The sequence below is a fragment of the Octopus bimaculoides genome, chromosome 1 (assembly GCF_046866305.1).
Source record: "Octopus bimaculoides isolate indiv1 chromosome 1, ASM4686630v1, whole genome shotgun sequence".
NCBI classification, from domain to species: domain Eukaryota; kingdom Metazoa; phylum Mollusca; class Cephalopoda; order Octopoda; family Octopodidae; genus Octopus; species Octopus bimaculoides.
In genome coordinates this window covers 159,383,037-159,399,527 of record NC_142928.1, presented here as the reverse complement: position 1 = coordinate 159,399,527, position 16,491 = coordinate 159,383,037, and positions in this window count along the sequence as shown.

Sequence of the window (16,491 nt, the reverse complement as noted above, 5' to 3'; positions counted from 1 at the left end):
GCATGCTAACGATTCTGCCAGCTCAACGCCTTAAATATTATTATTATTATTATTATTATTATTATTATTATTATTATTATTATTATTATTGTTGTTGTTGTTGTTGTTGTTGTTGTTCTTAAAGTGACGAGCCGGTAGAATCGTTAATATGCCGGACAAAATGCTTTGCGCTATTTTATCCGTATTTACGTTCTGAATTCAAGTGCCGCCGAGATCAACTTTGCCTTTTATTCTTTCGGAGTCAATAAAATAAGTACCAGTTGAGTACTGGGTGTGATGTGATGGTCTTACCCCCCCCCCCCGCTCCTCTGAAATTGCTGGATTTGTTCCAAAGTTTAAAATCAATATTGTTGCTGTTGTTTAGGAGATGACCTGACAGAATCTCTACTGCGCTGGACAAAATGTTTAGCGGCATTTTTTCCAACTTTACGTTCTGAGTTCAAATGCCGCTGAGATCGACTTTGCCCTTCAAATTTTCGGGGTCAATAAAATAAAGTACCTGTCAAATACTAGGATGGATGTAATGAACTGGCCCCTCCCGCCAAAATTTCAGGCATGGTACCTATAATAGAAAGAACATAAATGTTGTTAGGGTGGCACGCTGGCAGAATCGTTAGAACTCCGGGCGAAATGCTCAGCGGTATTTCGGCTGGCGCTACGTTCTGAGTTCAAGTTCCGCCGAGGTCGACTTCGCCTTTCATCCTTTTTGGGTCGATTAAATAAGTACCAGTTACGCACTGGGGTCAATGTAATCGACTTAATCCCTTTGTCTGTCCTTGTTTGTCCCCTCTATGTTTAGCCCCCTGTGGGCAGTAAAGAAATAGATATTTCTTTCGGCTCTTTACGTTCTGAGTACAAAGGCTGCCGAGATCTTTTTTTACCTTTCATCCTTTTGGTAGTTAAAATAAGTACCATTTGACTAATGCGATCGATGTAATCGACTTCCTTCTCGCCTCAAAATTGCTGGTCTTACGCCCAAAGTCAGAAAGAATATTATTACAGTTGTTGTTGCTGCAGCTGTCCTAATTGATTTTATTCCAAGATCAATTTCTATTTGGATCAACTTTGTTTATTAATATAAAAATAAATTACCAGTAATCAAGTTATTATATTCTTTTTTGAAAATGTATGAATTTATGCCAATGTTTGAAATTATCATCATCATTATCGGTTTCGTCGTCATCGTCTTTGTTGTTTATTATTAGAACGGTGTATAAAGCGGGAAACAGGTAGAGTCGTTAACACGCCGAGCAAAATGTTTAGCGGCATTTCGTCCATATTTACGTTCTAAGTTCAAATCCCGCTGAGGTCGACTTTGCTTTTCATCCCTTCGGGATCGATACATAAATACCAGTTGATCACATGGGTAGATTTAATCGACTAATCCCCTCCCCGCAAATTTCAGGCCTTGTACCTTTAGTAAAAAGGATTATTAGAACGGTTTGTAAGGCGGCAAGCTCCCAGAATCGTTAGCACGCCAGTTGGTGTCGGTCGTCTTATTTACGGTTAGTGATTATTGCGAATTTTTGTTCAATTTCCTGTAAATATTTGTTCTTTGAACTGTTGTTGAACTGTTATTACATTGTGTGTTTGGAATAATTTGTTATCTGCTGAGGGCAGACTTGTGTTATTTTGTTTTCCCCCTTGTGTTGCCTTTCATCCCTTTCGAGATCGATTAAATAAGTACCAGTTGATCACATGGGTCGATTTAATCGACTAGCCCTATCCCCCTAAACTGCTGGCTATATACCAAAATTTGAAACCTTTATTAGAATGGCGTATTTGGTACAATCAGTAGAGCACCTTCTGAATATCCTGCGTTATTTCGTTTACGCATTGTATTTTGAGTTCAAACTCCACTATAGTTACGGCTTTATCTTTTATTCCACTTCCAAGGTCGATAAAATAAAGTATCAGTCAGACACTGGAAACCAACGATTAACTCGATTAAACAGTCTCACTTGAACTCTTGGCATCGCAACTATTCTTGATAAAGTGTTTATTGTCGCTGTTGCTGTTGACGATGGTGACGATGATGATAGTTCCGCTAGCGGCGGCGGCGGTGGTGGTGAAGACGGTGGTGGTGGTGGTGGTGGTGGTGGTCTCGGTCAGCTGGGTTTCTTTTCTTTTTTTTCTTTTTTTTGAAAATTAAATCAAGAGCTGTTCACAGCCGAATAATTTTAGTAAATTGATTAGAAACCTACAAACTATTTGTCTAACCTTAGGGTCTTTTAAAACACCGTCTTTTTCAGTAAATTCAGCAAGCAATAAAGAGTTTCGTGTCTTACCATGCGTAAAAGACACAATTAGAATTTGATGCTAACATTTTACCTTGAATGTTATAACAACTTGAAGAAAATATCAAGTGAAAGAGGTGACTGTATTTTGCACGGTTTCAAGTGGAGTCACACATACATGTACACAAATATATTTCAGCGCGCGTATGCACACACATAGCCACACAAAACGCAAACATACACACATACACACATATATACATATATATATATATATATATATATATATATATATATATATATATATATATATGTATGTATGTATGTATGTATATACACACATATATATGTATGTATGTATGTATGTATATACACACATGTATGTATGTATGCAAGTGGATAGATAGATAGATAGATAGATAGATAGATAGATAATCACGCACACACGCACACACGCACACACACACACACACACACACGCATACTAGCCAATCACTGCAGTTTACATGTGTGGCAGTATGTGGAAGAAAGTTTAGAAGACTTCGGTTTTCCTACTGAAGAAGAGCCATGACAAAATGATTGCTAGCTAGTATGAAATACGAGAACAAGAGCCGATCACACGAGATTTGAGGAGGAAAATGTGTTAACGCAGGCGATAAATGTGAAGTAGTCCTGTAAACCAAGTGAAGAGACGAGACACATGAACATCAAGAAGGATTACATTAGTTCCATGAACGAAATTGATAAAGTCGTTTCTATCACTGTCACTACAGAGTAAAGTAAATGGTATATCAAGTTTCAGATAGGATTTCATTTTTCTCTATTAGATGGCTAAGTTCGTCCTCATTTCACGACCACTTTGGACTCATAAATCATACTTCAGACAGATTTCAGCAACGAGTAAGCTTAATGTGATATTAGATGACAGACTGTTTACAGAGAAACCAATGCATCAGTTGGCCGCATTATGTACAGAATTAATATATTTTCTTGGGTTACATATTCAATGTTTTCTGGCTATTCAGGCGACTTCGCGTACTCCACCATTTCCTCATTCGCAAAAGTGATCTTTACCTGATTAAAAGTTTTAAATACTGTAAATTTCATTCCACAAGTCACATGGTTTCATATAATCATTGTTTACTTCTAGATTCTGTGACTGATAGGGAAAAATAAATTGCACTCCACACTCTTGAATACATTACTGATAATTATCCCAGAAAGCTTTGCATCCGATTTCAAGATATTTTAAGAATCATATCCCACTAAGTAAGCATTGTGAAACGTTAATTATAGACAAGAGAGTTTACAGTACATTTAGTTCTGAATTTTAAGTTCAAATCTCAGTACGAATAAAAAAAAATTAATAATAAATATGTCGGTTTCAAATTTTGGGCGAACGGTAGTTAATTTATGGACTCTGAAAGGAAGATAAGCAAAGTCGACCTCGGTGGAATTTGAACGCAAAACGTAAAGACTGACGAAATGCTCCGAAAGAATAATAAAAGCGTGGCTATGTGGTGCGAAGTTTGCTTCCCAACCATGTGGTTTCAGGTTCAGTCCCACTGTCTGGCACTTTGAGCAAGTGTTCTTTTTTTACTATAGCCTCGGGCCGACCAACGACTTGTGAGCGAATTTGGTAGACGGAAACTGAAAGAAGCCTGTCATATATATATATATATATATGTGTGTGTGTGTGTGTGCGTATATATACCTGTGTGTGTTTTTCTATCTCTTTGTCCCTCCCCCATCACCGCTTTACAACCGGTGTTGGTGTGTTTGCATCACTGTAACTTAGCGGTTCGGCAAAAGAGCCCGATAGAATAAGTACCTGACTTGAAAAATAAGTACTGGGGTCGATTCATTCGACTAAAAGTCCAAGGCGGTGTCCCAGCATGGCCGCAGTTTAATGACTAGAATAAGTAAAAGATAAAAGACATTCATTTCAAATTTTGGCAAAAGCACAGACGAAATGTTGCGAGAGAATAATAACTATATTGGTTCCAAATTTTGGCCCAAGACTAGCAGGTTTCTGGGAGGGGCTAAGTCGATAACATCGACTCCAGCGCTAGGATGAAAGGCAAAGTCGAACTCGGCGGAGTTTGAACTCAGAACGTAAAGACAGGCGAAATACCGCTAAGCATTTCGACCGGCGTGCTAACGTCTCTGCCAGTTCGCCGCCTTCTACTGATAATATATTCTTTTCTACTCTCGGCACAAGGCCCAAAATTTTTGCGGGAGGAGGTCAGTCGATTAGATCGACCCCAGTGCGCAACTGGTACTTAATTTATCGACCCCGAAAAGATGAAAGGCAAAGTCGACCTCGGTGGAATTTGAACCCAGGACGTAAAGACAGACGAAATACCAATTTCTTTATTGTCCACAGGGGGCCAAACACAGATATGGACAAAACAACTGATTGGGATCAGTGATAAGTTATGATTTTACATAAAATATGAATATAAAAATTATATAAAATATTTAAAAAATACAGGGACAACACAAATGTAGCGATGATCAGGCCACTCTCCGACCCCACAAGCCCCGATCTATCGCTGGTACCTTTTTCTGTTCTTCTTTTATAGCCTATTCACACGGTTCCTTGCACGCACAACACTCGTGCAACATGCTTCCATCTCTTTTTGAACATACTCTCCGACAGACACCTCTTCTCCAGCCACACTTTCCTTTTCAAATGAAAATTTTAAAAATGATCGTAAATCGTGGCCGGAGATAAAGTTGCCTGTCTTAATCCCTTTTATCCTAGTCTTCCATACTGCCTCTTTCGCTATTGCTACAACCGTGAGAAAACAATTCTTACCTTTGTTTGTTAAAACTTCCGGTGGGTCAATTTTTATAATTGACTCAGTCGACAGCCGTACTCTTCCTTCGCCGGACAACAGGTGTTCAGCATAAGCCCACATTTCAGATATCTCCGGACACTGGACAATAGCGTGAAGGACGGTTTCCCTGTCTACCCCGCATCTTGGACAGGTCGGAGACTGATGCTTACCATGTCTTGCGAGCTTATCCCAAATGGGCAAGTCACCTCTGTAACATTGCCAGGTCAAGGACTTTTGGAAGTTGTCCAACGTTCTCAACCCGAATGTACGATGGAACAAGCTGTCCAGTTGAATATACTCGTCCCCAGGCCATCGTCACATTCAGACTCTACCAACCCACTATATAAAATTCGTGTAGAACCCCCACCGCTGGCATTGCCCGAGCGCCGGAATAGCAGGAGGGCCTTACGGCACTCTTTATGCCATTCACTCGACCTCGGTCTACGAAAACACCAGGCTTCCTGTTCGCAAAATCTTTTGAACTCAGTGAACATTTGTCTGGCCTGCGGAGACCACACCCGTTCACCATCCAGGAGAATCCAGAGATGCCTCAGCCTCAACATATGCCTGCGCATCATTAGCCAAGGCGTCCCTAAACCTACCTTTAACGGCTTTTGACAACAAACAGAGCGTTTCACAAGTGGTGACCTGCCCTTCCACAAAAAGCGAAAGAGCTGTCTCTCCAACCTGATCAGCCACGAATCCGGACAGGGCACAACGGTCAGGCGGTAGGTAATGACCGATGCGATAAACACATTGGCCACCTCCGCCCTCCCTTTCAGGGATAGCTACCGCCAAGACCAGGTCTTGACTACTGCAGCCACCCTGCTCAAAACCTCTGTCCAGTTCTTCTCTATCTGGAGGCCTGGTCCAAACCAGACTCCCAGCAAGTTAACCGGTCCCTCTGTCCAGTTCCCAATAACGCTGTCTGAAGGCATCGACTTGCCAACCCAGGTGCAGAGCTGCAAGTCGACCGACTTTTCCCGGTTAAACTTTGCTCCTGCCACCGTCTCGTAAACCTCAATAGCCTTACCCACTTCACGTAAGCGTGATACAGTGAGCCGCCAAGACCCAAGCTGCTTCCATATCGGGCGGTATTCCTTCTACCCTGACTCTGGATGTCCTTCTTCCAAGATACATGGGTAGAAGGACTACTTTATACGTCTTTGCCGTCTTTATGGCCATCCTCCTTGCTATCTCCTCCGACTTGAATTGTGCCACTATTGTTCCAAATTTGTTGCCTCGTGTAAAGAACATTACATCTTTCGTTATTGTTCTCAACGCCCTTTCTATAGTTTCAATTTCCATCAGTTCTACTTTATTTTTCTCTACTGCAATTACCTTATATACAATCGTTTTCCTTTCCCTTTTTTCCTTTATTTTCTGTAGAGGCGACAGCTTTACATCTCCACCCACTTTCGTTGCCATTTTCTGATAATCTGTCATTTTCGTTAGGTCTACTTCACAAGTTTTTAATTCTGTCACTTTCGCAAAGCTCTTTTTCTCCTCTAGTGCTTTGCAAGCTCATCCTCCGAAGTTGACAAATCTAACTCACTCAGGTCAGAATAATACATATTTTTGGCCATTTAGCCTAGCTAATTCTCCTCAACGCGGAGAAAAAGTACTACCGTCAACACCGCTGCAACGCAGCACAAACATTTCAAACAGTCAACAAACTACGAATACCAAAGAGGAAAATGTTTAAATACTCACAGTAAAAAGGGGAAATTGCGAATGCGAGGGGGCAGAATCATTAGTGCGTTGTACAAAATACTTAGCAGCATTTCTTCCACCTCTTTACATTCTGAGTTCAAATTCCATCGAAGTCGACTTCGTTTTCATCCTTTTGGAGTTGATAAAATAAATACAAGGTCAGTGTAGCCGCTTAGCCCCCTCCTACAAAACTCTAGGTCTTGTATCTATGGCAGAAAGAAATGTGTTGAATTCTTGTAATTTATTGCATAATTTGAAAACTCAATTGCTTACGCCGGTCACTTTCAATTATCAAGGTTTACGGAATTAAACAGAATTGGTTGTGTAGCACTCACATATTTATTACTGTTGCTACAATAGATGATATCTATTAATAACTAGTTGAAGCGATGTACGGTTCCTATATGTTATTTACATCAGTCGTTTATATTATTGACTTATTTTCACAAAATCTCGAGCCATGTTATTTAGAGGTTTCGTTCAGGACCGCTTATCATCGTTAAAGTCAACTCTCAGAAATTCTGAATATAGAGAGAACATTAGAATGGTTTTGCTTTTGGTAGATAATCTCGAAACTTAGAAATTCTGTGCAGTAGGACAGGAAGGAATCAAAGCCGTTGGATGGGTCCGTGTGATAGAGGCTCAACGTGGTAATAAAAAATTTATAAGGTCTTCGACGAATGATCAAGGGAACGTGATAAACGAACCCGAAAGGATGAAAGGTAAAGTCAACCTCGGTGGAATTTGAACGCAGAACGTAAAGACGGACGAAATGCTGCTAAGCACATTGTCTGCCGTGCTAATGATTTTGCCTGGCCGCTGCCTTCATAGAGCTATAAATAACAGCGTATAAATATTGGTTAAAAAAATTCTTTTGCAGAGAAAAAGTCGAAAGCTAAAAATGGTAGAACGTCCGTTATGCATACAGGAGATATGGATGTCTCACGGGCAACCTTCAACTTTTTCTTTCCAAAGATTTTTTTTAACCCAACGTTACACGCCGTTATTTACAGCTTTATCTGCTTAGAGATTCTTTATTCCAAAAAAGAATTATTCAAAATTCATTTGTTCATTTATCTATAAATTGATTAAGTTTGGTATTATCGTTCATTTTTTTATTTGTTTTTATCATTGAACAATGCCTTGAAAGGTTTTAGTCAAACAAATCGACTTATTTTTAAGTCTGATACTGATTTATATCGATTTCTTTAGCAGATCAACTAAGTCATGGAGGGGGCGTAAACAAACTAACACTGGTTGCCAAGCGGTTGGAGAAGACAAGTACAAATACAAAGACAAACACACACACATACATAAATATAAATGTATGCGCTTACGATGGGCTTCCACACAGTTTCTCTCTACAAAATTTAATAATTCATTAGTTGATCCATGGCTATAGTAGAAAACACTTGCCTAAGTTGCCGCGCAGGGGGGACTGAACCTGAAATCACGTGACTAGATGCAAAGCGAGCTTCTTAATCACGCAACCAAATTTTTTATCTTTGAATTTGATTTTCACAGCCAATGAAATGCGACGTATTTACTGTAGATAAAAACTTCAGCTAATGTATTTACGGTAAAGATATAAAACATGACAATGAATTTACCGACGGTGTATTTGGCATGACGAGGTGCATTGGCTCGCAGTGTAATTGTCTTGTGATAAAATTACCAACTAATGAAATTACAAACAATGTATTTATCATAATTTAATTAATCGCGATTGAATTTACAGCCATGAATATACCAGAATTTCCCTAAGCCTCAGCTAAAGTGACAACTTGGCTGATAAAAGTGGAATCTCTTGAAAGATCACATACAGTATGTAGTGTCAATCTTTAGTGATTGTTTCTGTCAGTTACAGCTTCTGAAGTAAAATGTAAAAAGGAAAGAAATAAGGGGCTGCTTGAAATGTTATTTTTCTCTTTCTGACGCAGTAAATATATTTTATACAACTTATGTAGCCATATACGGTCAAAATACAATTATCACAACAAAATGGAAGTCCACGAAATAAAGTGACATTAACAAATTTTTAAAGAAATCATTTGAAGAATTTCATCCACAGAAAAAAATACACGTGCTGGAGAATTTCAAATAGCTTTAATGTAAAAATGTTTTCTTTTATTTTAGATCGTTCGGTTAACTTTGAAAGGTTTGTTTTGCTTATTTCCTTACTGTGAAATTGTAAAATATACGCTTCGTAACCTCGGGCAACCATGTTCGACTCCATTGAGGAATATTTTAGACATTTGTCGTTTGCAGTAGCCTGCGGTCGACTCAAACATTATGGTTAGAAATGGACGGATGGAAATTGCGCAAAAGCCTATAATTCAAAGATACTACAAAAATAACCCCAAAACACTACATCCTGAGGGCATTAATTCTCCCACTGAGCCGATTATAAGGAATGCATACATTCATAAATAGTTGCAATACCAATAACCATATTAACTCCAAACACTACTGAGATCCACACCACTAACAATATTAACTATCATACTCTAACTGAATCCATCTTGCCTGCCTCCACTTTGCAGACGTACCAAGAATAGACTGAACAGTGAAAATGGACAGAGTGTCACCTTGCATTCCATATAATTCAATAATTCATATTAGAGCGTGCAGTATGGAGAAACGTGGAATAAAGTGTCTTGCTCAAGAACACCACATACAATCCGGTCCGAGAATCATGATTGTAAGCCTGACGCTCTAACCACTAGCCATGTACAAGTTGCAGTATCGTAATTCTATGAACTATTGCCTCATTAACCTTCTGTAAGTTATACTCCCCCCTCCTATAAATGATACAATCATTTTTGTTACGTAACACTGTCTCCATTCCATGTGCACACTCTCTTCTTTTGACGGATAAAGCGCTTTGCTATAAATTACAGGTAATCCTAAGAGTCGCCGTCGCGGTCATGAAGTGTCAGAATCGGTGGAGTGGAGGTGGGAGAAGTATGCCTTATAGTATTTAGTTACGTTCCCTACACGATATTTCCTTTCCTTTTCCCAGTGGTTAATAAAGACACACACATACACACACACGCTCTTCAACAGAAAGAATACGGAGACAAGGAGAAAAACACGGAGAAAAAAATTGAATAGTGTTCAGTCAACGGTCAATCATAATAATGGCCGATCATAACAATGGCTGACCGGAAGTTAGAAATTCTTTTTTCAGGAGAGCTAAGAAAGGGGGAGATAACAAACGGTGATCGGGAACGAGGGGCTGTGTGTAGGAGGTAGAATGCTGGTGTTCTTGACGTATGTAGTGTGAAAATGGGGAAGGGAGGAAGGGAGAAAGTAGTTGGTCAGTTGTAGTGTGTGCGTGGTGTGATGCGAGGGTATGGGTGTGGTGTGATGTGAGGGTGTTGGGAGGTGGGGAAGGCATGGGTGGAGTGTGGGTTAGGCTGAGGGTGGGGTAGAGGTAGGGGTCTGTGGGTAGGGTGGGGTATGTGGGTAGGGGTGGGTGGTGGGTGTAAGGAATTGGATGGGGTGGAGTGGGAAGGTAGAGTAGGAGTGTGTTGGGGTGTGGTGGGATGAGCTTATGAGGGGGTGTTGACGAGGAGGGAGAAGGGGAAGGTGGATGTAAGAGAGGGGGAAGATGGGTATGGGAGGGGAGAGGAAGAGAGGAGAGAGGGTGGGTATAAGAGAGGGAAGATATATATATACACGTGTGTGTGTGTGTGTGTGAGTGTGTGTGTGTGTGTGTGTGTGTGTGTGTGTGTATGTGTCTGTGTTTGTTCCTCACCACAGCTTGACAAATGGTGCTGGTATGTTATGTCTCCGTAACTTAGCTGTTCGGCAAATGGGGCCGATGGAGTAAGTATCAGACTTTAAACAAAAATAAGTACTGGGGTCGATACATTCATCTAAAATTTCATGGAGGTGTCCCAGCATCATCACGGTCAAATGACTGAAACACGTAAAAGATGAAAAGTAAAGGATATAGAGATATATACTGGGTTGGCAAGAAAGTAATTTCGATTAAGGCGGCGAACTGGCAGAAACGTTACCCCGCCGGGCGAAATACTTAGCGGTATTTCGTCTGTCGTTACGTTCTGAGTTCAAATTTCGCCGAGGTCGACTTTGCCTTTCATCCTTTCGGGGTCGATAAAATAAGTACCAGTTACGCACTGGGGTTGATGTAATCGACTTAATCCCTTTGTTTGTCCTTGTTTGTCCCCTCTATGTTTAGCCCCTTGTGGGCAATAAAGAAATAAGAAATGATGTTGAGCAGACGTTTTATCTTTATCACTCTCGGTACATGTTTTGGGAGCACGGCAAGGCAACGGTTGTTCTGTGTGTTCAATATCTGATCCTGGCAGAAATTTTTCTCGCCTGAGAAAAACCAAACCATGTTCAGTTGGAGGGGATTTTTGAGTTTGTTTAAAAGCTTCGAAGCGCGATCTTTCCTCTTCTTGATAGCTTGGGATAAAAATTGGCCCTTTCTCATCTTGTATGAGAAATACCGAATGTCTCCATGCACTACCTACCTGATAAGAAACTCACACACTCCCATGTCCCTGACGACGGACCTGATTGACTTGGAGGGATCGTTGTCAATCATGGCCTGGATCTCACCAACAAATCCAGGAGTTCTTTTCTTATCAGAACGATCAGAGTGAGTTTTCCGAGCTGCTGTACCTTCGTAATCACTCTTTCCGAATCCTGTACACTGTCCTCAAATTGACACTCAAACACTCTGAAATGTTCGTATTGGAGCTTCCGGCTTGAATGCCAAACAGTACAGCATGTCGTTTCCAAATTTCTGGCTGAGTGAATTGCGTCATGGTGCTGTTTTTCTCATAGGCGATGTCCAACTGACCCCACTATACTGTGTAGTCGACAAAATCAAAAACAAACAATGCACATACATGAAATGGCGACAATCTACCCATCGCATATATATATATACGACGGGCTTCTTTCAGTTTTCATTTGCTAAATTCACTCACAAGGCTTTGGTCGGCCCGAGACTATAGTAGAAGACATTTGCCCAAGGTGCCACACAGTGAGACTGAACCCGGAACCATGTGCCTGAGAAGCAAGCTTCTTTCCTGGCTGGTAAGCAAGGGCGGCTGCTGGTCTTCCATAAACAACCTTTCCCGGGCTTCTGACTCGGAGGTTAACTGTCTCGGTGCAATCCCATAGTCATTCATGACCGATGGTTCTCTTATATATATATATATATATATATGTGTGTATATATTAAAAAATAGGGTAAAAAATCATATATTAATTAATATCGATTAATTACCAGGAAGCTATCACATTTAAAGAATGTATATATATATATATATATATATATATATATATAGTCTGTCATACCGTCCATGACGAAGGGAAATAGCCCTGAAACTCGAGTCGCCTTTATATATATATATTTATATTTATATATTTATATATTTGATCCTTTATATTGCACACTCAATATTTCATCTACATTCAATACTTTCTTTCATGGTGCCATCCATTTTTATGTTATTTTATTTTATATTGTATATTGTATATCATATTATATATTGTATATTCCATATTCTATACCCCACATTAGTTCTGCAGGAATATAAATAAAACATAAAAAACAGACAGTGTTGGAACTCTTTTAAGCAAAATAATATATATATTTATATACGTTTCCTACGTTTTTATTTTTCTTATTGCCACAGTATAAAGGATTTGCAAACAAAAACGTGTCATCCCCGACTTGAAATGACTAAAAGGTAGAGTTCAATAACAAGGGAAGCGACTTTGGAAAACGTTTAATAGAGTTAATGCTCTTGTTCATTTTTTTTTTTTATTGTTAACGCGAAAACGGTTTCAAATTTTAGCACAAGACCAACATTTTTGCGGTGGATGGGAGAAAGTCGATTAAATTGACACCAGTCCTTAACAGGTACTTATTTTATCGACTTCTAAAAGATGAAAAACAAGATCGAACTCGGCGGATTTTGACTGTAAAATGTGAAGACGGATGAAATGCCGCTAAGCATTTTGCCTGACATGCTAACGATTCTGCCAGCTCGCCGCCTTCGTTGTTAACACACAATTCAATTTGTAGCGTGTATCATTATGACAGGTGTGAAATGGTTTATTTGTTGGAGGAACCCATAATTCCTCAAAGATACTATTTCGACCTATCGTTAATACCAGTATTTACTTCAGGAAGGCTGATCAGTAGCCGAAAATTATAAATATTTAAGCGCTGTAAGAAATACGCTATTAATAACTAATAGCTATGTTACGGTTTGCACAGGAGATGACTTTGGGCCTGATTTATTATGACCATCCTCAACCAAGCATAGCTTTCACTATATTTGCCTTTGTGCATATACCAAGTAAAGAAAGAGTCACCAAGTTAATGTACAACAGCCTGCGCTAATTGACGTGCAACATTGAGAAAATCGTTACTGTGTCGGTACAGCGTATATAATTTCGTTCTGCGTACAAATCTCGCTCAGATCAGTTTCCCCTTTTATCATTTCAGTAGTCAAGTACAAAAATCGATGGTATCGATTGACCTTCCTCCCACCAAAACGACTAACTCTTCTCCTTAAAACTGCTGGCCTTGTGCCTAAATTAGAAACAATCATCTGTCAAACGTTTTAAAGACATTTTTAAGATTATGACTATAAACCGTGATAGTAATCTTTAAATAATTATTTAAATAATCTTCCTGAAACCCCATCTTACCATCCTAAAAATGCAGTTTACATTTAACAATGTAGTCACAGCTGGAATACATTTAATCGTGTTTTTTCTTTTTTTGTTTTTTTGGGGTTTTTTTTTTTTCAAGTAGGGTTATATAGAATTAAACAACAGCAACAAATAACGACTAGGACCCAGATTATTAAACGCAGGAGAAATCAAGTACAGGAATCGATGGTACCGACCAAATCACGCTAACAATCTGGCTGATTCTGCTTGAACCCACAGAAGTTTCATTCTCAGCAGTGAGTGACCCAAAGGTTACTTAACATATGCATCTTCAAGAACATGGTTTCTCAAACTGGGCTCCTCAATAAAATTTCAGAGGCAACGCGAGATAAGGTGTCATTTTATAAAATTTAATAAAAATTTGTCTTATATTCTAATCCTTTACTTGTTTCAGACTGCAGCCAGCCTGGGGCACCGCCTTGAAGCGTTTTCGTCCAAGAGATCGATGCCGGTATTTATTTTTAAATCCGTTATTTATTTTATCTTAATATATCGGTCTTTTTTACCGAACCATTAAATTACGGAACGTAAATAAACCAACACCGGTTTTCAAGCGGGTGGAGGACAAATATAAACGCTCGCCCGCGCGCACAAAACTATTTTTGTTTCATTTAATGTTCGATTAAAATTAAGGTGACGGGATTTGTCTGTAAAATATAGAGAGGGGTGCTGCAATTGTTCTGAAAATCGTACAATGGTCTCGCGGTGAAATAAAATTAGGAACAACTATCCGAATAGATAATTGTGTCTGATTTAAGCACAAGCTCAGCAGTTTTGATCGTATGAGAGGTAGGTGGGGGATGCAAATCGACGATAACGCCCTGTGTACCTGCCTCGTATCTTATTTTATCGACGTCGGAGGAGCGAAAGTCAAAGCTAATTCGGTTGGATAGTACATAGAATGATAAAAATCGGAAGAAATACCCAAGGAACTAACTCGTACGCATTAACGATTTTGCCGATTCGCTGCCTTGTTTCTACCCCAGAAGATAATGATAACATCTTGTCGCCATAAAGAATTTAAACTGATGTCATTCTAGATTTCGGTTTGTCAAGGGAAGTAACTCATTAAAACTACGTATTCTTAATTTGAATAAATTTATCTCCCTTTAATTTATAACTAATCTGCAGAACTACAACAAGCAGTAATGTGTTTCTTTCGACAAACAAGTTTCAAATTTCTAGAGTGTATGAGAAATTATTTGAATGGGGAGCCAGCCAGGACCAGGTATACTTTTTTGCTGGCTTTCTTTCTAAATAGATAACATATTTAGTAGTGATCTAAATTTAGATTTAAGCATTATTTCACAGTTGTATAATCTACTGTTCTACCTTTTGTGTGTGAACAGTGGATGAATCGAAAAAAAAATCTCTAAAAAACTTTTCTCTTCTTCATATTTCTAGAAAAATCTAGTGGTTTTGTAGAAAATATTTACAAGGGTTCTGGCAATGAAATAAGATTAAGAACAATTATTGGCTAATTTTTTTTTTCTGTCTGATTCTACCAAACACGATTAATGATAATTTCTTATATAAACCATATAAGGGGAGGGCTATGGTCAATCAAATTGGCCCCAGTATTTGAGGCCTCTATAAGACTCGACTTGCTAGAAATAGCAACTGAATGTATCTCAACCCTTATCTTACCGTTATAATAATTTTTTAACAAAAGGTGTAAAATGTAGATCACTGGCTGAAAATAAGATGAGATGGTGACGACCTAAATGCTTTTGACCTAAATGTGTTCGACCAGGACAGAACTTATTTAAAGCGGCGGGCTGGCAGAAACGTCAGCACGCAGAGCGAAATGCTTAGCGGTATTTCGTCTGCCGTTACGTTCTGAGTTCAAATTCCGCCGAGGTCGACTTTGCTTTTCATCCTTTCGGGGTCGATAAATTAAGTACCAGTTACGCACTGGGATCGATGTAATCGACTTAATCCCTTTGTTTGTCTTTGTTTGTCCCCTCTATGTTTAGCCCCTTGTGGGCAATAAAGAAATAAGAACTTATTGATCCCGATAGTCAGAAGGTGGCAATTTGGCAGAATCGCTAGAGCGTCGAACAAAATGCCGTGTTTTTTACTATATCCTCGGACCAACCAAGCCTTTATGAATGAATTTGGTGCGAAATCCCGTTCTGTGTGTGTGTGTGTGTGTGTGTGTGTGTTAGAGAGAGAGAAGGGGAGAGAGAGTTCACGCTTGCACACGTGTATGCATTGCTCACGCACCACTCTACAACCGGTGTTAGTTTGTTTACGTCTTTGTAACTTAGCAAATAGGAACCGATAGATCAGATTTTAACCTAAGTGCTGGTGTCCGTACTAAATTCTTCAAGGCGATGCTCCAGCATGACTACAGTCTAATGACTCAAACAAGTAAAGAACTAAAAATGTGTACTGCGGGAAGAATCCAAAGATGGGTCTATGTACTGTACAGAACGGAAACAGAGAAGAGAGTAGGCAGAAGTCACAATTTCTTCAGTCGGCTCCAGTACTTGACTTCTATTTATTTTATCAACTCCGGAAATATTCAATGTAAAGTCGACTTCCGCAGGATTTGAATATAAACATCATCACGAGCTATCATCACGGCTTTTGGTTCCCTAAACAGCGTGCTAAATGAATCAGTGATAAATTAATAATAGAACATATTTCCGAAATCCCATGTTGTCCCGAGCTTTGTGAATGGTCACTGAGGCGCGCGTTCGCCGTTCAGTGTTTTTACCGATAAATTCGTGACAAGCGAAGCTCAGTTCACAATGAGCATACTGTATTGTCTCGGATCAATGATGTATGAATCAGTGATAAAGGAGAGCAGACGTATTGAAAATTCCTACTACCGACACCCTATCATTTCTACCAATCCCCTAACCTGTTGTAAACACTCATCTCTAGCCCACTTACTTTTTCAAACAGAATCAGTGAGAGAACCACAGCTCCGTTGCTCGATCGAATTGCTCGAAAAGGTAGTC